The sequence below is a fragment of the Perca fluviatilis genome, chromosome 24, assembly GCF_010015445.1.
Source record: "Perca fluviatilis chromosome 24, GENO_Pfluv_1.0, whole genome shotgun sequence".
Taxonomy (NCBI): domain Eukaryota; kingdom Metazoa; phylum Chordata; class Actinopteri; order Perciformes; family Percidae; genus Perca; species Perca fluviatilis.
The window spans coordinates 18,005,433-18,029,782 of NC_053135.1; positions in this window are offsets into that span (position 1 = coordinate 18,005,433).

The window sequence follows — 24,350 nt, forward strand, 5'->3', positions numbered from 1 at the left end:
GAATAGCTGAATTGCTAAAGCTAAACTGTATGAATAGCTTAAATCTGTAAGAAGAAGTTGAAATAGTGAGAATAGTTGAAAAAGTGGAAATCGTTAAAAAGTTGGCTTTAAAAGCTGAAAAATGACAAAATATGTAGAACATTGTGGAGTCTTTAGCTGAAGCTGAAGAATAGTTGAAAAAGTGGAAATTGTTCAATAAGTTAAAGAAAGTAAGAGAGGGAGGGAGGAGGGATGGAGAGAGGAGAGAGAGAGAGAAAAAGAAAGAGACAGGGGAGAGAGGGAGGGAAAGGCGGGATGAGAGAGAGAGGAGAGAGAGAAAAAAGAGAGAGAGAGACAGAGAGAGATGGAGGGAGAAGGGGGATGGAGAGAGGACAGAGAGAAGAAAAAAGAGAGAGAGAGAAACAGGGGAGAGAGAGAAGAGGAGGGAGAAGGCGGGATGGAGAAAGAATGAGAGAGAGAGAAAAAGAGAGAGAGAGAGACAGAGAGAGACAGAGAGAGAGAGACAGAGAGAGAGGGAGGGATGGAGAGAGGACAGAGAGACAGGGAGGAGGGATGGAGAGAGAAAAGAGAGAGAAACAGGGGGAGAGAGAGAGAAAGAAAAGAGAAACAGAGAGATAGAGAGGGGGAGAGAGAAGACAGTCAGAGAGAAGTGGAAGACCACAGACTACTGTTCATATTACTGCCTGTAGTATCTGTATAGACTACTGTTCATATTACTGCCTGTAGTATCAGGGTGTGTGTCTGTGAAAGTGTTGTCATGGTAACCATGGCCTGGGAATGTTTATAAACTTGCTTTGATGTCTGTAATCAAGCTAACGAGCCTGTCACCTGCTGAATCTGTCAGCTGTGCTGCAGCTATTCAGAGTCCCTGAGAGCAAGCTCTCAAACAAAGCCTCACAGTGGCAACACCATAACTGCTATCAGTCAAATGACGTGATCCTGAGCATCACAAGGCCTTTGTGAACGTATCGGTATAAAATTTATATGGATAAACGTAAAAATGTGGTCATATCAGCGATTTCAAAAAGTGGTTCGTTCAGTGTTTCGCTGGGAAATATCTAGGAGTTTGATCATTGAAGCCAATGGAGAACGATATGGACATCTTGTCATTTGGAAGCTCAACCAGCCAAAAGTAAAAGGCGTATCACAAAACTGAGCAGATTTTCTGAAACTAGACAAAAATACCTACGTTTTGATGTATAAATTGTGTATGACAAGTAGATATTGTGGGCGTGAGAGCAATTTGAGGAGAAGGGACAAAGATAATTTTTTTGAAGCTTCACCCTCTGAGCGATGACATCATCACTCTAACCAGCCACACACACACTCTGTTTAATCGATAATATTTCCTGAAAAGATCCACTTAAACAAACATACTTTCACAAAAACTGTAAAAGATATCAAACTGAAAAGTTACGTTTGGATAGCTGAATATTTTGTGAACATTTTAAAGTTTGTTTGCGTCTGTAGGTGAAAGTATGGAAGGAGCTGAATCTTTTGGGGCGGGAAGAAGATTTTAAGGAGTTGAAGAGGCTCTCATTGACTTTAATGTTAAAAAAAGTGATAAAAAGCTGAATATTTTAAAAAGTATAAATAGTAGAAAAAAAGTTGAAGAAGTCCCATCATTAGCTGAAAGAGCTGAACATTTGAAAAGTGGAATGGTTTAAATAGGTGAAAGTATGCAGAAGTTACGGAGAGCCAAAAAACGTACGGAATAATAATAAAACTAAGAATAAGAACTAGAAAATGCATTTCCTGCGGAAAATGCGTGGGAATGCTGAATAGCTGAATTGCTAAAGCTAAACTGTATGAATAGCTTAAATCTGTAAGAAGAAGTTGAAATAGTGAGAATAGTTGAAAAAGTGGAAATCGTTAAAAAGTTGGCTTTAAAAGCTGAAAAATGACAAAATATGTAGAACATTGTGGAGTCTTTAGCTGAAGCTGAAGAATAGTTGAAAAAGCGGAAATTGGTTCAATAAGTTAAAGAAAGTAAGAGAGGGAGGGAGGAGGGATGGAGAGAGGAGAGAGAGAGAAAAAGAGAAAGAGACAGGGAGAGAGGGAGGGAGAAGGCGGGATGAGAGAGAAGGAGAGAGAGAGAAAAAGAGAGAGAGATGGAGGGAGAAGGAGGGATGGAGAGAGGACAGAGAGAGAGAAAAGAGAGAGAAACAGGGAGAGAGAGAGAAAGAAAAGAGAAACAGAGAGATAGAGAGGGAGGGAGAAGGCGGGATGGAGAAAGAAGGAGAGAGAGAGAAAAAGAGAGAGAGAGAGACCCATACAAAAATGTAATATATGGCCATATATGTACTTATATTTTAAATAGCATGACATATATCTATACATATATTTGACTTATCTGAGAACACAATATATGCCTGCAACATATATGAACATTTATGTGTCCAAACATGTGAAGAAAATATTTGAGTTCATCCATATATGATACCATATATCTGCATATATTACAGTATCGTATTGGTTTCTCGCATATATGGACAACATTAAGTATAAATATGTGACATACATATTTGTTTTCCACATATTTAATAAATGTATGTAAACATACATGCATGTGATACTGATGCATTTTTAAAGCTATGGCATATGGTTATGGTACTTTGTCAATGTATTTGTCAAAAATGACAAAGAAAACACTGCATTATTGTATTAAAAATACTATATTTGGTATTCACACAATACAGACACAAAATCTCCAACTATAGGCATTTAATTACAAGGCATTCAGATCCATCCATCCATCGTCAACCACTCATCCCGCGCACAGGGTCGTGGGGGGGCTGGAGCCAATCCCAGCATACGTCGGGCGAAAGGCGGGGTACACCCTGGACAGGTCGCCAGTCCATCGCAGGGCCACACATAGACAAACAACCACTCACTCACACATGCACACCTACGGACAATTTTAGGGACACCCGCATGTCTTTGGCCGGCGGGAGGAAGCCGGAGTACCCGGAGAGAACCCACACAGACACAGGGGGAACATGCAAACTCCACACAGAAAGGCCAGGCCAACCGGGGTACGAACCCACAACCTTCTTGCTGTGAGGCGACAGTGCTAACCACCGCACCACCGTGTCCCCCAGGCATTCAGATATAAGATATAAAACATTAAATTTTAAATATTGGCATTTGAGGTATTGAGACATTAAGTATCATCTTTTTAAACTATTCAGACAAGTACATACAACATTTCTATTATTAACTGGCATTTCATTACATGACATTTTGAAGTACAGCAATATTCTTAACTATTAAGTGACATTCCACATTCAGACATGTGCAGGCAGTATTCTTACTATTTAGGACTCCACTAGATATCAGACATAAGTTCATTCTTTTTTAACCTATTGACATTTCATGTCAAGGTATTCAGAGTTAGACAATATTCTTTTTAACTATCAATTGGCATTTCACTGACAAGCGAAAACTCTAAAAGATTGTGTTTTCACTATTTGGTCTGCATGGGTAAAAATGTTTTCCATTCTTTGACCCCTTTGTTTTGTTTTTAATCAATTCGTCAACTCATTACGATTCAAAAACATAAAAACATAATTAACATTCAGGTTTGGAAGATTCATAAAGAGACACTTTCTCTGAATAACTGCAGCTGGAACAGCTGTCAAATGCCCCAACTTTTGCCAACAGCAACAAAGTGGTGTGGGTTCGACAATGAAGCAAAAAAACTGTGTCGCTTTGTTTCAAAATAATGTCCTATGGCGCAGCGTTTCCTCCACTTCCTAAGTCTGCGCAACAACAAACGTATCAACACCGAAAATACTGTTATCTGTGAGTTCGTACAACATGCGAGTTTCTCTTCCTCTCACGATATGTCTTTTAGAGTCTTAACTTCACCATTAATTACTGCCCTGTCACGGTAACTGACAAGAAGTTCTCTCTCTATGTTATAAGCTACATTGTGGAGGGCAAGGTAGTCATCTTGCTCAAGTCTTACTTTCTCATGTCTGCCTCCAAGTGCAATGACCTCTTTACACCTTATTGCACTCTGGGTGTGTGTAGGACTGACTAAGTCTTCAAAGGGAGCCGAAATGCTTCGTAGGATGCAGGGGAAAGTGTTTGTTCTTGGCATATAAGGGCAGACCCTTCTGTAACTGAAATGTTTTGGCAATCTGCAAAGGGACCCCTTGTGTGCTCTTGATCATTTTGAGAAGCCTGTGATTATATGACTCAAATGTGAAAGCTGAATGAGCCCATAAAGGACCCCAGTTTCGCACTACTTTGCACAGGGTGAAGAGAGATGGACATTATAGGACACATTTTGTATACCATAGAGATCCCCCATTTCCATCACAAATCTCCTAAGCATGATGTCTGCTTCCTGAATTTGTTGCAAGGTGACACTTTCAGTTAAGAGCAATGCCAAAGCCTTCAAAAACCGTGTCCAGTGTATTAGATAGCGCTCTGGTAAGATCCCTTTAAGCACTGGGATGCTATAGTAGAAAAGCCACATATACCACTCATGCGCCTTCCAATAGTTTCTCTCTTGCAGTGATCTAGGCACTCTGGAAACACAGGAGGGGTGGATGGATAAGGTGAAGTTTTTGATCAATCTCTTGGATACACCTTCCTACATACCATGGGTTTTCATGATTGTCACTTCTAACCCACATATAAGTCATAGATCTTGCAACACCAAGAAGCAGGCGTGCATGTAGTCAGTACGCAACCTTGTATCAGGTCAACTGATGGGATCAAGGACAAAATAGCCGGTCCTTTCACTCCTTTCACAGTAGTGTGATTTTCTATAGCCTCTCGAAGTAATTATTTAGGCTGCTACCATGATTTCTGCTTTCAGTATCAGACTCAAAAGGATAGAGACCGGTACATGACCTTGACCCTTCTCAACCACTGTACCTTTTGTAAACAGTATGAACATCCAAATTCTCCATTGAATTGCTTAAAATTTTGAATCATCGGTCTTGCAACAGAATCACATACTGCCACCAAGGGAAATACTTTGGAACGGCCACGAATACCATTTGCACTGATCCCTCAAACCCATGAGTAAGCAATTGATTGCATTCTTTCACAAATGGTGATAAGTATGTGTTACAGTTTGGCTTTGATGAACCAAACCATAAGGCTGACAACATGACTTGTTTTGCTCTCAGATCAGGTGGTAATTCATTGACTGTATAGAGAAGTGGGCCAAATACTGTAAGAAGATTTCTTAAACACAGGTACCCGTCAAAGCTAAAGGTTAGTGTGAGATTGACTTGATGCTCAGATTGGCCTTCACTATTTCCGTTAACCCTCTTGTAAAGCTCACCATCTGTGATATCTGTCAGTGGGCTAGAGTGAGCACCACTGTTAGGCCTAGTCAACTGGCTGAAGAGTTCCTCTTGTTCCATCATATTCCTTAATTGTGATTCTAGTGGAAAAACAATAAAGAAGTGCCCCTGTTTCATGTGATCGGCTACACTACAAGAATATTGACAGTTAGGACAAACCACTTTTTCTCCGTCAATGTTTACAGAAATTGTGCATCCCTCACATATGTAGTGAAACTGAATATTTCTTTTCAAGTCATCAAAAGTTTTGTAAAAGTGATGTTTGGTAGATGACACAGCATGCCTCTGACTTATAACGTTAACAACTTTAAGTGTGTCTTCTAAAGCTTCATCAGTCAGTCCATGCTTGAGTTTTAAAGCAAGAAGTAGCAACTCATGCTGTTTTCTTGTATCCTCGACAGTAGCAGTTTGTTGTACCTGCCCATTTCGCACAGAAGAAGTGTTTGTAGAGGTTTGGTGGACTGGTGGTATGAATGAGAGGGGAGGTTCTTCACAGACCTGCAACACACAAAGAAATTTAAAATATTATTTTATTTCAGCCAACAATTCCAAATATCAATGATAAAGTAAGTTTATTAATCTTACTATTATAAAGTAAAACTTTCATAACAATTAACATTCAGGTTTGTTGAAATTTCACAAATAAGCAAAAACGAGCCTTAATATGTGACGGGAGTAGTTTATAGAATTTAATATAATAGTATTATTTTATTTAATATTTATAGTATTCATAGATATAGAGACAGCTATTAACATTTTCCGATATAGTACTAATGAGTGTAGGATCAGGCTGACACAAGTGCAGGATCACAGGAGACGCAGCGTCCGAGATCAGGATCATGTGAGTCGAAGTGCAGGACCAGGATCACAGGAGAGCAAGTGCAGGATCAGGACCATGTGAGTTCAGTGCAGGATCACAGGAGACGAGGGGCAGGATCAGGACCATGTGAGTTCAGTGCAGGATCACAGGAGACAAGTGCAGGATCAGGACCATGTGAGTTCAGTGCAGGATCACAGGAGACGAGTGCAGGATCAGGATTAAGTGAGTCGAGTGCAGGACCAGGATGACGGGGAGTCAAGTGCAGGACCAGGACCATGTGAGTTCAGTGCAGGATCAGGACCATGTGAGTCAAGTGCAGGATCACAGGAGACGAGTGCAGGATCCTCGCAGTCGGAGTGCAGGATCCTGCGAGTCGAAGTGCAGGATCAGGATTAAGTGAGTCGAAAGTGCAGGACCAGGATGGCCGAGAGTCGAGTGCAGGACCAGGATGACGGGAGTAGAGTGCAGGACCACAGGAGATGCGTGCAGGATCACTTAGGGTAACAGCAGAATCACATACCTGAAATAGGAAACAAATATTTCATATTATTATGAAAATAATAATATCACTCAAGGTAGTATTTCAATTCAACATGTTTGATAAATGATAAAGTAAGTGTATTAATCTTACTATTATAAAGTAAAACTTGCATAACAATTAACATTCAGGTTTGTTGAAATTTCACAAATAAGCAAAAACGAGCCTTAATATGTGACGGAGTATGTTTATAGAATTTAATATAATAATATTATTTTATTTAATATTTATAGTATTTATAGATATAGAGACAGCTATTAACATTTACCCGATATAGTACTAATGAGTGCAGGATCAGGATCAGGCGACACAAGTGCAGGATCACAGGAGACGCGTGCGAGATCAGGATCATGTGAGACGAGTGCAGGATCAGGATTAAGTGAGTCGAGTGCAGGAGCAGGATGACGGGAGTCAAGTGCAGGACCAGTACCATGTGAGTTCAGTGCAGGATCAGACGAGACGAGTGCAGGATCAGAGGAGATGAGTGCAGGATCACATACCTGAAATAGGAAACCAATATTTCATATTATTATGAAAATAATAATATCACTTCAAGGCAGGGCTGGACTGGCCATCTGGCATACCGGGCATTTTCGGTGGGCCGCCCTTTGGGCCGAATCGCCCGATATAAATAGGCCTTTTTATTTTTGGCGGGCCGGCCCATAAAGGAACTCACTGCAGCCCATTGGTTAATTTTCTTTATTGGCACTGGCCTGACCCAATCAAATCCAGGAACCCTCTTCCCCTCCGGCGCAAATTTACGAATCCCACTATGGCCACGCCTCCCGGCCCTGAGACGTGAGCTGTAATAGTTATGCTGGAAGTTTAGCATCCATGTTAAAATGGACAAACGACCACCAAGTGCAAGGGAGGTGCAGAGAAATTAGAGGAGAAAAAGATTAAGAATCTACAGGCGGATTCCTCAAAATGTGCCAACACTTCTGACATGTTTGGGTCTGTAGTAGCTGCTTCAACATCAGCATTACCTGAAGAAGAGGAGGAGAGGTGGCTGGATATACAGAGAAGCAGAAAGAAGGAGGAGAGTGACCATGACACGGCCGTGGGAACGAAGTGAGGAAAAAGATGAAGAGAGAGTAGATGGCGATGTGGTAAGGAGTAGGCAAATTAACAGGGACTCTCAGGAAGGAGGGAGGCTGTGTGTGTGTGTGTGTGTCGCGGCGCCTGCATGCATGTGCGTGTGTGTCACATCATAACAACAACAAGCAGTTTGGCTGTAACATTAAAATTAGTGGCTGTCAGGTAACCTAACTGTTTAAGCTTACATTGAAATGCTGCGTTAGCCTGTTGGGTAGCTGAAAAGTCTGTGTTGATACAAGCATCAGAGTTCCTTGAAATGTTTAATTAGCTTCTCTCGTATTGGTGCTCTTTTCCAGGGCATATACTCTCTCAGATTTAGTGTAGTTTTTGGGAAGTGTTATGGTTATAGTATTTAGCGACAAAATATGAATCTTACAATAGTTAAAATTAACAGTAAACTGGTTTTAAAGTTGCTAAGCCAATATTAATAATAACAATAATGGCAATACAATATCAAATAAAAAAATACCATAAATATACACAAATCGTAACTACAAGAATGAATTAATTATTTAAGTGTAAGATCAACAGATAAGTCTTGAGACCCCTCTTGAAGGATCCAAAACTATCACATGAACACAGAACACTAGGCAATTGTTATCATAGAATGCAAGCAGATTTTAAGAGGACTGTCTGCAGGGAGCGACTAATGTCTGACCAATCACAGTGGGTGTTAGCCGGCTGGGCCAAAAATGCCGGAACAATTTTTGTCTCAGTCCAACCCTGCTTCAAGGCAGTATTTCAATTCAACAGGTTTCCCTTAATCTCTGATAGCACACTGATTTTTTTTGTACAATAACTTGCCAACTTAAAATGGCTAAACACGAGCTAGAGCTAATAAACTGCAATAGATAACGTTATAACTAAGTTAGATTTATAAATTTGGTGCAGGTAAAATAGTAAAATGGTAGCAGGTAGACTACAATCCTGACACAGATCAGGGTGTAGAATTAGACAGAATTTCATTAGTTGTTACATGTAAAGTGACTTACTTTTTTTCTCCCTGGGGAGCCTGGACATGCAGTGACCTGAAAGAGAAAATAAGAAAAAACTTATCTGTATTTTAACATTAAGCGTGCGTATCCTTCAGGTTTTGGCAATTTATTATATTATTATTGTCTTTAAGGCCATGTTTACACATATATGTAGATATTTTTAAAATGGATTTTTAAAGAACATCAGTTTGAGGTTGCTAAAACTTCAGTCAAATACAAACATATTTACAAATGTATACTTTGTACCTTGCTATTATACTTTTTCCCCCAATCATTGAGATACAGCAGCAGTTTGTTCTCCTGGTTAACATTCACATTGCCTTTATGTCTCCTTTGCACAGCTACAATAAACTTAAACTACCTGCAGAGCCATCTTTCTATGGCCCCAACCATACGCCCATCATGTTCCGTGTACTTTTTGGTTAATTTATTTTTTTTTTAACAAATAAATGAAAAGCAATTATTAACTTTTCTCTTTATTGGTTTTCAAACTGTTGAAGAGATAAACCATAAAAAAAGTAATTTCCCTCATTTTTTTTTACTGAAAATCAAATACATGGACCACCCCTGGTAATACATAAACAATTCTCATGAAATCGAAGGAAAAGGTAATAATACTCAAGTTTTCCCTTTTTTTTGCTTTCTAAATTATACGAAGCGAATAATAATATCGAAGGATGCTTGCTTCGCTGGTTCAAGTTAGCTAGTGATAATTGCTAAGGTAACTAACGTTATGTCTTATGCAGCGTAATTGTCTTTTAAGTGTACTATATCTATTGCACTTACCTTTTCCGCGACGTGCAGTTGGCGCAGAACTGCTGCCCAATGGTAAGGTATTTCGATACTCCATTATAACTTAAATCAAAATACCGTCTTCATAGTTGACTCTGAAATCACTGTATTGTTTTTTTGCCTGTTTTGCAGCGTTGTAAGCCACCTCCAGTTGCTACATGCTTTGAAATGAGTGTGTCAGAATAATATATTTACCTACATCATTATCCCATTTCCAGTTCTTTAAACTTTTCCCTCTTTGTCTTCATCTCTTCACTAGTTTCAACACCCTTACCTCATCTCTTTTATTTTTTTTGTTGTTTTGATTTTTCGAAATTTTTTTTGATTGTTTGTTTATTGTATCCTCCCACCACGTGAAGCTTAGGCAGAATGTGTAAATGGTGTGGGTGTTTAGGGTTTAGTATTGTTAATTATTATAAATTTTGTATTTAATTTACATTGTTAGGTAAAGCAAAATATTATTTTATGTACCGTTAATGTTGATAGTTAAGTTTTTACTGCTTTGTATTGGTTACACGGGGTATGCTCCTTAACTAATAGATAATTTTATAGCAAACTACGTTGTCAGAATGTGTTTAGTTAACGTTATATGTGTTTAGATTTGTTGGCAAAATCTTTAGACTTGCACATTCACTTGCGCTTGTCGGGAAAAGTGGATTTTTACCGATTTGAAACAATAGCTCATTTTTCCCGCAATCGGGCGCAGCTACCTTACACCAGACCTGTTCAGCTCATTCTCTGTAAGCAATGCAGCGCAAACGAACCAACCGTGTCTCTTAAACTTCTTTTGTGCTTTAACTTACCTCCTACCTCGTTGACAAAATGAGAGACCGGTGCTAATCGTCACGGTGCTTATGCTCACACCGTTATCTACCGACCATATTACATCAAGTTTTAGTGCCACTGAAATGCTTCTGTCTGTGCTCCAAAACGGGATTAGAGATGCAAACTTTATCACCATGTCATGCTAGTTAAAAACAACACTTGGCAGCAGGTAAGTTAGCCTACCGTTAACTAGCAGCTAAGAGTGCGTCAGAGTTAAAAGTGCGGCAGCTAAGCGGTGTAAAATATGTCTATCTGTATTTCACTGGGGGGTAGCGTATGACGGTGCAGCTGCTGTACGATGGTAAAAAACGCCAATTTTTGCGTTTGTTTACTTCTAGTTGTTGTGAAATACCGTTCCTCCAGTGGTGGTTTTTGCCGTTCATAATGTAATTTTTTGTACTCCTTTTGAAACAAATAAATAAATAATAGGGTTAAATATCGGTAATAATCAACTGTAAAGCTACAGCGCTAAGTCTCTAAATCAATTGCTGGGTAGAAATTAGTGAAGTTGTATAGATAAATAAAAAAGTTAACACCAACATTTAGTGGCAAAATCCATTGTTATATCTACAAAATTATTTTTGATATAGTATAGAAGTTCAAGTTTCGCCACCACAACCTCTGGTCAAAATATTGACTTGAAGTATCTCAAGAATATAAACTAGGAATCTCAATATGATGTGAAAATTGACTTTTTAATATATTGACTTAGTATCTCAATATATTGACTTAGTACTTTATTAATGCTGATAGTGTTTGGATCCCTTTCCAGCGGTTTTATCATAAAATTATGGAATCTTTACCCGGACAGTGCTTTTGTGCATGGAAAAGTAGAAGCGTAAGGACAAGTGCCTCAAAAGTTAATGTCAAGCCCTGCTTACTAAAACTTCACGTTACCTCGAGGAGTTGTGTAGGATAACGTTAATGAGCAGTTCGTATGGGTTTTTTGTGATAATATCACCATAATCCTCGTATCAAACGTCTTATAATATCATATTATGCTTACATTGTTTTAGCTAGACATTGTTGGTAACTATCAGTTTAAGTAGCAATGGTGATGATATTTCTCTGCAATAGACATGAATACTTTGGGGAAGTTGGATAAGCGTTAGAAGAAAGATTCCGAAAAACCCATTGTGGGAAGAGAATCCAGTGTTGCCAAAACGTGGTGGGAGGATGAGGATGAGGACCCCCTTACTGCGTGGCCACATCAGTGGAACCAAAGTGAGTTTTGTTTAATGTACTAACATTAATTCTTTACCCCATAAAAGGCATATTTGCTACTGTACCCAAAATGGCAGATTTGTTGTTTTTAGCTTGTCTCGTTTGAAGCACCCTTTTGACCTCAAGTAACAGTGCGTCTCAACTCACATACCTGGTGACACCTCTGCAGCGCGTCCTCAAATCAAGCAGCAAAGAAGAACAGTTCAACCATTAGCGGGTGTTAATTCCCCAAATGGCGTGGAGGGTTAAAATAATAATAGGTACCATTAAGCAGAGTAAAATCACACAAAGAATCCTTCATCCCCTTCCCACTCCTCAGCGCCCGCCTGTGTTTAGGGTAGTACGTATCGTCGTACTTCGTTTGGTGAGGGTGGGTGGTTAAAGTTGAAATATTGTATTGGATTAACTTAAATGATTTGATTATCTATTTAATGGTATTATTTGATATTCCATCATTGTTTTTGATTTACTCCAGATAAAGAGAGGACATCGTTATACGCCATTCAGTTGTAAATGCTTGCTGTATAATAGCTTATAACATATCTACCCTTCTGTACCCATACTACCAAACCAAACTACAAAACAAGCTGCTCAGATTTCTTCCTGTTTTGTACTTCAAAGCAGCTCTATTTAGTAATCCATCCCCCCTCCCAAGCAACACTATTTTTTATAAATTTTGGGTGTTTGGGACAAAAACTTCATACAGTAAGCTTGTAAGCATAATGATATATATAACTCTGATAATTTTGCTTATGTTTTAAATTTAGAAAAAACATTATTTATATGTTGCCACAGGCTCCATTCACAATCAAAGGAAGTGAAATCCTAGCTTCCTTGGAAGAACAAGCAGAAAATAGTGACACGAGATCTCACTTATCACGTCAAAATTGGCTAAATAAAAAATTAATCTTCACAGGTAAATGTATTATAATTTCCATTCTACAAAAACACATACACACAGTAGGAAAGCTTAAATGGCTGGGGCTTTTATTTTTGCTGAATGCATAATAAATCGACCTGCTTTTTAATCCACCTGACAAAAAGTTGCTTTTTTACATTGAATCTAGAAAAAAAAATGAATCTACCTACAGAGCCACTTTTTTCTTCTTTTTTTCTGTTACTGCAATATTTTTAAGGATGGCCTCATTATTATTTTAAAAAGGACTGATAAAGTGTGATGTTTTCAACAGTGAGTCTCACTAATGTTTATTAGATGGGATAAATTTGCAGCCAGACGTTTCCACTCAGGATCAAAAGAGTATCACTTCTATTCTTATACTTATTGGCTAACACAGTCTTTCCACATCCGTTTTTCTTGTTAATATTGAGATACCATCAAGATAAAGAAGTACAATAGCTCAATACCTCTGAAACGTTCAGGAGTCTCTCCCAGCCCTTCAAACCCTGTTATTTCAAATAAAGTGAGTACTTTTTATGCAGTGCTGTTGGAAAGTATGTGAGACTGCTTGCAATCACCTTGTCTTCTATATTAATTGGTCATGTCGAGATACAGTTTACTGTAAAGGGAATTTGTCCCTAATCTTAATCCTCCCAAATTTCCTGGTACCTTGTGGCGATTGCTCTTTTTGACACTACTTATTGATAATATGAAATCTCCAACATTGACGGTAGGGATCAGATAGCTTGTCATAATACTATATGGGACCAATTCCAACGATCCAATTGTACATAAATCTGGAATGCTGGATATATTGGTTTTACACTATACTGGAAATAAGACTTTAAGCCCTATCAATTTTATTTTGTTTTCAACATAGGAAGAAATTGTCGGGTTCAGCAGGTGTTTACGTACATGAAGTGTGTGGTAGCTCTGCTTGCCAGGAATCCAGTGGGACTTCAATGGCGAGGATTTTTGCTGCTTGGGGAATTGACGACATTTGAAACACTTTCGTCAAAGTAATTTGAGAGGTTGAGTATTGTCTGTGCAGTAGTGTAGAGTGTGGTTAAAAATGCTTATTCTATGGTCACATTTGTTATGTTTAAAGCTACATTGTGTAAAGCTTCCTCCATCTAGCCCGGTGAAATTCCAATATGACAACCAACTGAATATTACTTTCCTAGCCCCTCAATTTCGTGGCGTTTTACTCTCTCGGTGGCGTTTCACCATGTAAAGGCTTCCAGTACAAAGCAAAAGCAATGAAAAAATAACTTCACAATTTAGAGTGTCCTTTGCCAGTGATCGTCTGTACACAGATTTATCGTTACCGCGTAGCCTAAGACAAATGCTTTCATCGAGCAAGGAAAAGTATCCTAGGCGTCGTTTGGCGTTTGCCACTGCTCATGCTATAGTTAGCCAAGCAACTATAAAACTTCAATTTACACCATAGACTGTATAGATTTAGAGCCCGAATAGGCTGAATTACACCTGTCGAGAAAAGCAGGCAACTTTTGGCGTTCCCTTTTTAAATCCTTGTTCCTCATGAGGTCATTCCATCTTGGAAGAAGCCACTCTCCAATATTGACTTTGGTCTTTGTTTTCCTAATGCGTTAATGCGTTATAATTCTCTTTTTCGCTTCCTTAGTGACTTAACTGCGTCACCAGTAGGTGTGATCCTCCATCTTCAAAAAGTAAGGGAATGACTGAAAAAAGTTTGAGAACATACTACTTGTAGATGGTAGCAACCAACCCTCTGGCTCAGAACTACCTTACTGAACTGATTGGAATCGAGCCAACTGGTCTACCTCTTATTCGATTAAGACACCCAGACAATGCAATTGGAAAGTCAAATAACTTGTGCATGTACAGTATACGCAATTGAACTGAAGTTCGGACTGGAGGAACCCTGCTTGCGTGTTGTCTGCCTTCTGGCCTTCTTCAATGGAACCTGCTGCTGTATTTTCATGCGTTTGTGTTACGTGCCTTATACTGGAATTCAGGTCTTAGCCTGATTATTAGTAATAATTTGATTAAAAGTGATGGTGGCTTGGGTGGTAGAGGTACCATTTGATTCGAGCCCAGCTCTGCCTGACCCATCAAAGTGTCCTTAGGCAAGATGCTGGGAGCCCCAAACTTCTCCCAGTGGCAGGTTGGCACCACATGCATAGCAGCCTCCGCCCGCTGATGTGTGAATGGGTGGGAATGTGGGGGCATACATTGTAAAAAGCTTTGAGTGCTTTCGTAGGAGTGAAAGCATAATACTCGATCAGACCGACGTAAAACGTAATGTGTCTGTTTTCAACCATTTTTGATTGATAAATACTTGTAATAGAAAATGAAACTATATACTGGTTATTTTTCATACTGAGAAACAACTTTTTCCTCAGGAGAATCCAAGGTTTCAAAGGGGAGATGGGGGAAAGAGGCGGCCTGGATGGAAATAAAAGTAAAGCTATAATGGGTAAATTTCGCCAGTTTTGCTATTTGACATCATCTACTTGCAGAGTCTCTGTATTTAAGTGATGTGAGCCTAGACTCTCAGTCAAATCCCAGCTACTGGGCTGACAACATTTTAAAATCCTGTGCACAGAGCTGTACTATGACTGTAGATGATTCATTTCCATTGCTAGTAGAAGTCAACTTTAAAAGTGAGACACCTCGGCACTCGGCCTTCATTTATATTATGCATTTTGCCGAGCTGCCTTTATCCAAAGCACATTTTTTGTATATCAATTCACATACCATGTATTTTTTAATTTTTTCGACATAATTATACCATGGCTTTTCGACATACCATAGTATGGCGTTTTCATCACTTTTTCGACATGCTATCCCATGGCGTTTTGGACAATTTTATCTCGACATATTCTTTTAATTATGCATAAGTTTCATCACAGTTTTGACATACTATACTATGTACTTTTATCAGTATTTTTCGACATACCTATACCATATTATTTATCGCATTTTCAACATACTTTCCTATGACAAGGACACTTTATCTCGGCTGATACAATAATTATGGCTTTTCATCACAGTTTTGACATACCATAATTATGGTTTTTTCGACATACCCATATGGCTTTTATCAATAATTTTCACCACACTATTCCATGCATGCTTTTATCAGACATTTTCGATTATTACCCACCATGGGTTTTCTTAATCACCTGTTTCGACATACCATACCATGGTTTTTTCCGACATACCATACTCATGGTTTTATCACTTTTTCCGGACATACTCATACCATGGTTTTATCAGACTTTTCACATAATTTTTACTATGGAGTTTTTATCACAGTTTTCGACATAATATGCTATGGCTTTTTTATCACTTTTTCAACATACTATACTATGGCTTTTTTATCACTTTTTCGACATACTATACTATGGCATTTTATCAGTGTTTTCGACATACCATAATATGGGTTTTTCGACAGACTATACTAAGGTTTTTTGTCAGTATTTTCGACATACTTTACTATGGCGTTTTTATCACTGTTTTCGACATAATATGCTATGGCTTTTTTATCCATTTTTCGACATACTATACTATGGCTTTTTATCACTTTTTTCGACATATGGCTTTTTTCAACGTGCTATACTATGGCGTTTTTATCACTCTTTTCGACATACTATACTATGGTATTTTTATCACTGTTTTCGAAATACTATACTATGGTGTTTTTATCACTTTTTTCGACATACTATAGCATGGCTTTTATTGACATACTATACTATGGCTTTTTTATCAATGTTTTCGACATAATATGCTATGGCTTTTTTATCGCTTTTTTCGACATACTATACTATGGCTTTTTTATCACTTTTTTCGACGGACTGTACTATGGCCTTTTATCAGGATTTTTGACATACTTTACTATGGAGTTTTTATCACAGTTTTCGACATAATATGCTATGGCGTTTTTATCACTTTTGTTGACATACAATACTATGGCTTTTTCGTCAGTATTTTCGACATACTATACTATGGCTTTTTCATCATTGTTTTCGACATACTATACTATGGCGTTTTTATCACTGTTTTCAACATACTATACTTTGGCGTTTTGATCACTGTTTTCGACATACTTAATATGGCGTTTTTATCCGCATTTTCGACATACTATACTATGGCGTTTTTCGACATGCTATACTATGGCTTTTGTGTCACTTTTTTCGACATGCTATACTATGGCTTTTGTGTCACTTTTTTCGACATGTTATACTATGGCTTTTGTGTCACTTTTTTCGACATACTATACTATGGCTTTTTCATCACTGTTTTCGACATGTTATACTATGGCATTTTTATCACTTTTTTCGACATACTTTACTATGGCTTTTTTCACCATACTATACTATGGCGTTTTCATCACTGTTTTCGACATACTATACTATGGCGTTTTCATCACTGTTTTTGACATACTATACTATGGCTTTTTTATCACTTTTTTCGACATACTATACTATGGCTTTTCAATTCAATTCAATTCAATTCAATTTTATTTATAGTATCAAATCATAACATAAGTTATCTCGAGACACTTTACAGATAGAGTAGGTCTAGACCACACTCTATAATTTACAAAGCCCCAACAATTCCAACAATTACAGTAATTCCCTCAAGAGCAAGCAGTGCGACAGTGGCGAGGAAAAACTCCCTCTTGGGAAGAAACCCGGACAGACCCAGGCTCTTGGTAGGCGGTTGTCTGACGAGCCGGTTAGGGTGTGATGAACAGTGGCGATAGTAGTCACATTAATAATGGAACAGTGACTGGATGTAGCGGGAAGCTGCAGGGTTCAGCAGGACGCAACGATGACATTGCAGGGCATCGCTGAGCTCAGCAGGGAGTGCAGCAGGACCACGGCGACAGCTGCAACCAGGGTCTTGGTGCCAACGTTCTCCAAGGAAATATGCTGGGGGAAAAAACATAAGGACTCCGGGGAGTAAACTCCCCAGAAGCTAGGATTAGTAACAAGCATTTCTGGGACGGGCTGCACACAAATAGTAACTTTTTCATCACTGTTTTCGACATACTATACTACGGCGTTTTTATCACTTTTTTCGACATACTATACTATGGCTTTTTTATCACTTTTTTCGACATACTATACTATGGCTTTTTTCGCCATACTATACTATGGCGTTTTCATCACTGTTTTCGACATACTATACTATGGCTTTTTTCGACATACTATACTATGGCTTTTTTTAATCACTTTTTTCGACAGACTATACTATGGCTTTTTATCAGTATTTTCGACATACTATACTATGGCTTTTTTTAATCACTTTTTTCGACATACTATACAATGGCTTTTTTTAATCACTTTTTTTGACATACTATACTATGGCTTTTTATCAGTATTTTCGACATACTATACTATGGCTTTTTTATCACTTTTTTCGACGGCCTATACTATGGCTTTTTATCAGGATTTTTCGACATACTTTACTATGGAGTTTTTATCACAGTTTTCGACATAATATGCTATGGCTTTTTTATCACTTTTTCGACATAATATGCTATGGCTTTTTTATCACTTTTTTCAACATACTATACTATGGCTTTTTTACCACTTTTTTCGACATACTATACTAAGGCTTTTTTCAACATACTATACTATGGCGTTTTTATCATTTTTTTCAACATACTATACTATGGCTTTTTTATCACTTTTTTCGACATACTATACTATGGCGTTTTCATCACTGTTTTCGACATACTATACTATGGCGTTTTCATCACTGTTTTCGACATGCTATACTATGGCTTTTTATCAGTATTTTCGACATACTATACTATGGCGTTTTTGATCACTGTTTTCGACATACTTAATATGGCGTTTTTATCCGCATTTTCGACATACTATACTATGGCGTTTTTATCACTTTTTTCGACATTCTATACTATGGCTTTTTTCGACATGCTATACTATGGCTTTTGTTTCACTTTTTTCGACATACTATACTATGGCTTTTTCATCACTGTTTTCGACATACTATACTATAGCGTTTTTATCACTTTTTTCGACATACTATACTATGGCTTTTTTTTATCACAGTTTTCGACATAATATGCTATGGCTTTTTTATCACTTTTTTCGACATACTATACTATGGCTTTTTTCGCCATACTATACTATGGCGTTTTCATCACTGTTTTCGACATACTATACTATGGCTTTTTCGACATACTATACTATGGCTTTTTATCAAATCCTTTTCGACAGACTATACTATGGCTTTTATCAGTATTTTCGACATACTATACTATGGCTTTTTTTAATCACTTTTTTCGACATACTATTCAATGGCTTTTTTTAATCACTTTTTTTGACATACTATACTATGGCTTTTTATCAGTATTTTCGACATACTATACTATGGCTTTTTTATCACTTTTTTCGACGGCCTATACTATGGCTTTTTATCAGGATTTTTCGACATACTTTACTATGGAGTTTTTATCACAGTTTTTCGCCATAATATGCTATGGCTTTTTTATCACTTTTTGCATATATGCTTGGCTTTTTTATCACTTTTTTCAACATACTATACTATGGCTTTTTTACCACTTTTTCGACATACTATACTAAGGCTTTTTTCGACATACTATACTATGCGTTTTTATCATTTTTTCAACACATACTAACTGGCTTTTTTTATCACTTTTTCGACATACTATACTAGGGCGTTTTATATCCACTGTTTTCGACATACTATACTTGTTTTTTTTATCACTTTTTTGACATACAATACTATGGCTTTTTTATCACTTTTTTCGACATACTATACTATGGCGTTTTCATCACTGTTTTCGACATACTATACTATGACGTTTTCATCACTGTTTTTGACATACTATACTATGGCTTTTTTATCACTTTTTCATATATACTATGCTTTTCGATTTCAATTCAATTCAATTCAATTTTATTTATAGTATCAAATCACAACATAAGTTATCCGCGACATTTTACAGATAGAGTAGGTCTAGACCACACTCTACACAATTTACAAAGCCCCAACAATTCCAACAATTACAGTAATTCCCTCAAAGAGCAAGCAGTGCGACGATTGGCGAGGAAAAACTCCCTCTTGGGAAGAAACCTCGGACAGACCAGGCTCTTGGTAGGCGGTTGTCTGAGCGGTTAGGGGTGTGATGAACAGTGGCGATAGTAGTCACATTATAATACGAACAGTGACTGGATGTTGCGGGAGCTGCAGGGTTCAGCAGGGACGCGCCATGACATTGCAGGACATCGCTGAGCTCAGCAGGGGTTGCAACAGGGACCACGGCGACAGCTACAACCAGGGTCTTGGTGCCAACGTTCTCCAAGGAAATATGCTCGGGAAAAACATAAGGACTCCGGGGAGTAAACTCCCAGAAGCTAGGATTAAGTAACAAGCATTTCTGGGACGGGCCACCTTACCAAATAGTAACTTTTCATCACTGTTTTTCGACCTATACTACCTACGGCGTTTTTATCCGCATTTTCGACATACTATACTATGGCTTTTTTATCACTTTTTGACATACTATACTATGGCTTTTTAAGCCATACTATACTATAGCGTTTTCATCACTGTTTTCGACATACTATACTATGCGCTTTTTTGACATACTATACTATGGCTTTTTTTAATCACTTTTTCGGCGAGACTATCTATGGCTTTTTATCAGTATTTTCGACATTACTATACTATGAGCTTTTTTAATCCTCTTCGGCATACTATACAATGGCTTTTTTTAATCACTTTTTGACATACTACACTATGGCTTTTTATCAGTATTTTCGACATACTATACTATGGCTTTTTATCACTTTTTCGACGGCCTATACTATGGCTTTTTATCAGGATTTTCGACATACTTTACTATGGAGTTTTATCACAGTTTTCGCAATATAATGCTATGGCTTTTTTATCACTTTTTCGACATACTATACTATGGCTTTTTTATCACTTTTTTCGACATACTATACTATGGCTTTTTTATCACTTTTTTCGACATACTATACTATGGCTTTTTTCGACATACTATACTATGGCGTTTTTATCACTTTTTTCAACATACTATACTATGGCTTTTTTATCACTTTTTTCGACATACTATACTATGGCGTTTTTATCACTGTTTTCGACATACTATACTATGGCTTTTTTATCACTTTTTGACATACTATACTATGGCTTTTTTATCACTTTTTTCGACATACTATACTATGGCGTTTTTCATCACTGTTTTCGACATGCTATACTATGGCTTTTTATCAGTTATTTTCGACATGCTATACTATGGCGTTTTTATCACTGTTTTCGACATACTTAATATGGCGTTTTTATCCGCATTTTCGACATACTATACTATGGCGTTTTTATCACTTTTTTCGACATTCTATACTATGGCTTTTTTCGACATGCTATACTATGGCTTTTTTTTTCGACATACTATACTATGGCTTTTTCATCACTGTTTTCGACATACTATACTATAGCGTTTTTATCACTTTTTTCGACATACTATACTATGGCTTTTTATCAGTATTTTCGACATACTATACTATGGCTTTTTTTAATCACTTTTTCCGACATACTATACAATGGCTTTTTTATCACTTTTTTCGACAGACTATACTATGGCTTTTTATCAGTATTTTCGACATACTATACTATGGCTTTTTTATCACTTTTTTCGTCGGCCTATACTATGGCTTTTTATCAGGATTTTTCGACATACTTTACTATGGAGTTTTTATCACAGTTTTCGACATAATATGCTATGGCTTTTTTATCACTTTTTTCAACATACTATACTATGGCTTTTTTACCACTTTTTTCGACATACTATACTATGGCTTTTTATCACTTTTTTCGACATATGGCTTTTCGACATACTATACTATGGCTTTTTTCGACATGCTATACTATGGCGTTTTCATCACTGTTTTCGACATACTATACTATGGTGTTTTTATCACTTTTTTCGACATACTATAGCATGGCTTTTATTGACATACTATACTATGGCTTTTTTATCAATGTTTTCGACATAATATGCTATGGCTTTTTTATCGCTTTTTTCGACATACTATACTATGGAGTTTTTATCACAGTTTTCGACATAATATGCTATGGCTTTTTTATCACTTTTTTCAACATACTATACTATGGCATTTTATCAGTGTTTTCGACATACTATAATATGGGTTTTTCGACAGACTATACTAAGGCTTTTTATCAGTATTTTCGACATACTATAATATGTTTTTTTTCAACATACTATACTATGGCTTTTTTCGACATACTATACTATGGCGTTTTCAACACTGTTTTCGACATACTATACTATGGCTTTTTTATCACTTTTTTCGACATACTATACTAAGGCTTTTTTATCACTTTTTTGACATACTTTACTATGGCTTTTTTTGACATACTATACTATGGCTTTTTTATCACTTTTTTCGACATACTATACTAAGGCTTTTTTCGACATACTATACTATGGCTTTTTATCAGTATTTTCGACATGCTATACTATGGCGTTTTTATCACTGTTTTCGACATACTATACTATGGCTTTTTTCGACATACTATACTATGGCTTTTTTAATCACTTTTTCCGACATACTATACAATGGCTTTTTTATCACTTTTTTCGACATACTATACTAAGGCTTTTTATCAGTATTTTCAACATACTTTACTATGGCGTTTTTATCACTGTTTTCGACATACTATACTATGGCTTTTTTCAGCATACTTTCCTATGGCTTTTTTGTCAGTATTTTCGACATACTATATTATGGCGTTTTCATCACTGTTTTCGACATACTATACTATGGCTTTTTGTCACTTTTTTCGACATACTATACTATGGCTTTTTTATCAGTATTTTCGACATACTTTACTATGGCGTTTTTATCACTGTTTTCGACATACTATACTATGGCTTTTTATCAGTATTTTCGACATACTATACTATGGCGTTTTCATCACTGTTTTCGACATACTATACTATGGCTTTTTGTCACTTTTTTCGACATACTATACTATGGCTTTTTATCAGTATTTTCGACATGCTATCCTATGGCGTTTTTATCACTGTTTTCGACATACTATACTTTGGCGTTTTTATCACTGTTTTCGACATACTTAATATGGCGTTTTTATCACTTTTTTCGACATTCTATACTATGGCTTTTTTCGACATGCTATACTATGGCTTTTGTGTCACTTTTTTCGACATACTATACTATGGCTTTTTCATCACTGTTTTCACCATACTATACTATGGCGTTTTTATCACTTTTTTCGACATACTTTACTATGGCTTTTTTCACCATACTATACTATTGCGTTTTTATCACTTTTTTCGACATACTATACTATGGCTTTTTTCAACATACTATACTATGGCGTTTTCATCACTGTTTTCGACATACTATACTATGGCTTTTTTATCACTTTTTTCGACATACCATACTATGGCTTTTTTATCAGTATTTTCGACATACTATACTATGGCTTTTTTCAACATACTATACTATGGTGTTTTTATCCCTTTTTTCGACATACTATACCATGGCTTTTTTCGACATACTATACTATGGCGTTTTCATCACTGTTTTCGACATACTATACTATTGTTTTTTTTATCACTTTTTTCAACATACTATACTATGGCATTTTATCAGTGTTTTCAACATACTATACTATGGGTTTTTCGAAATACTATACTAAGGGTTTTTATCAGTATTTTCGACATACTTTACTATGGCATTTTATCAGTGTTTTCGACATACTATACTATGGTGTTTTCATCACTGTTTTCGACATACTATACTATGGCGTTTTATCACTTTTTTCGACATACTATACTATGGCTTTTTTATCACTTTTTTTGACACTACTATGGCGATGTTACCACTGTTTTCAACATACTATACTATGGCTTTTTTGTCACTTTTTTCGACATACTATACTATGGCTTTTTATCAGTATTTTCGACATGCTATACTATTGCGTCTTTATGACTGTTTTCGACATACTATACTATGGCGTTTTTATGCCCAGCACGGGCACTGCCTCCTGCCCCATGATGGCACCTGCGTCCACCTCTTCTTAAACACAGATGAACAAAATCAATGGCTGTGCGACTTGTTCAGAGAGCTCTAGGTTTGACGTCTGGTGTTTCTTGGTTGCAGCTTTCGCCGTGGTCCTGCTGCACTCCCTGTTAAGCTCAGCGGTGCCCTGCAGTGTCATGCTGCGTCCTGCTGAACCCTGCTGCTTCCTGCTACATCAATCGATGCTCTGCTGTGCCGCGCTACATCCTGTAACGCCCTGCAGCGCCCTGATATGACATGAACTATTACGACTACCATATGAAGTCACTGTTCCATTATTAATGTGACTATTATTGCCACTGTTCGTCACATCCCCAATCGGCACCGTCAGACACCGCCTACCAAGTGCCTGGGTCTGTCCCAGGTTTCTTCCTAATAGGAAGTTTTTTCTCACCACTGTCGCACTGCTTGCTCTTGGGGGAATTATTAGAATTGTTGGGGCTTTATAAATTATAGTGTGGTCTAGACCTACACAACCTGTAAAGTGTCTCGAGAAAACTCTTGTTATAATTTGATACTATAAATAAAATTGAATTGAATTGTTACAACTGTGTAATAATATAATATGCAATTTGTTATAACTGTAATAACATTGTAATAACATTGTGTAATTACAATGTGTTACATGTAATTACAATGTTTTATAACTGTAATAATGTAATAAGCAGTGTTATAACTGTAATAACAATGTAACA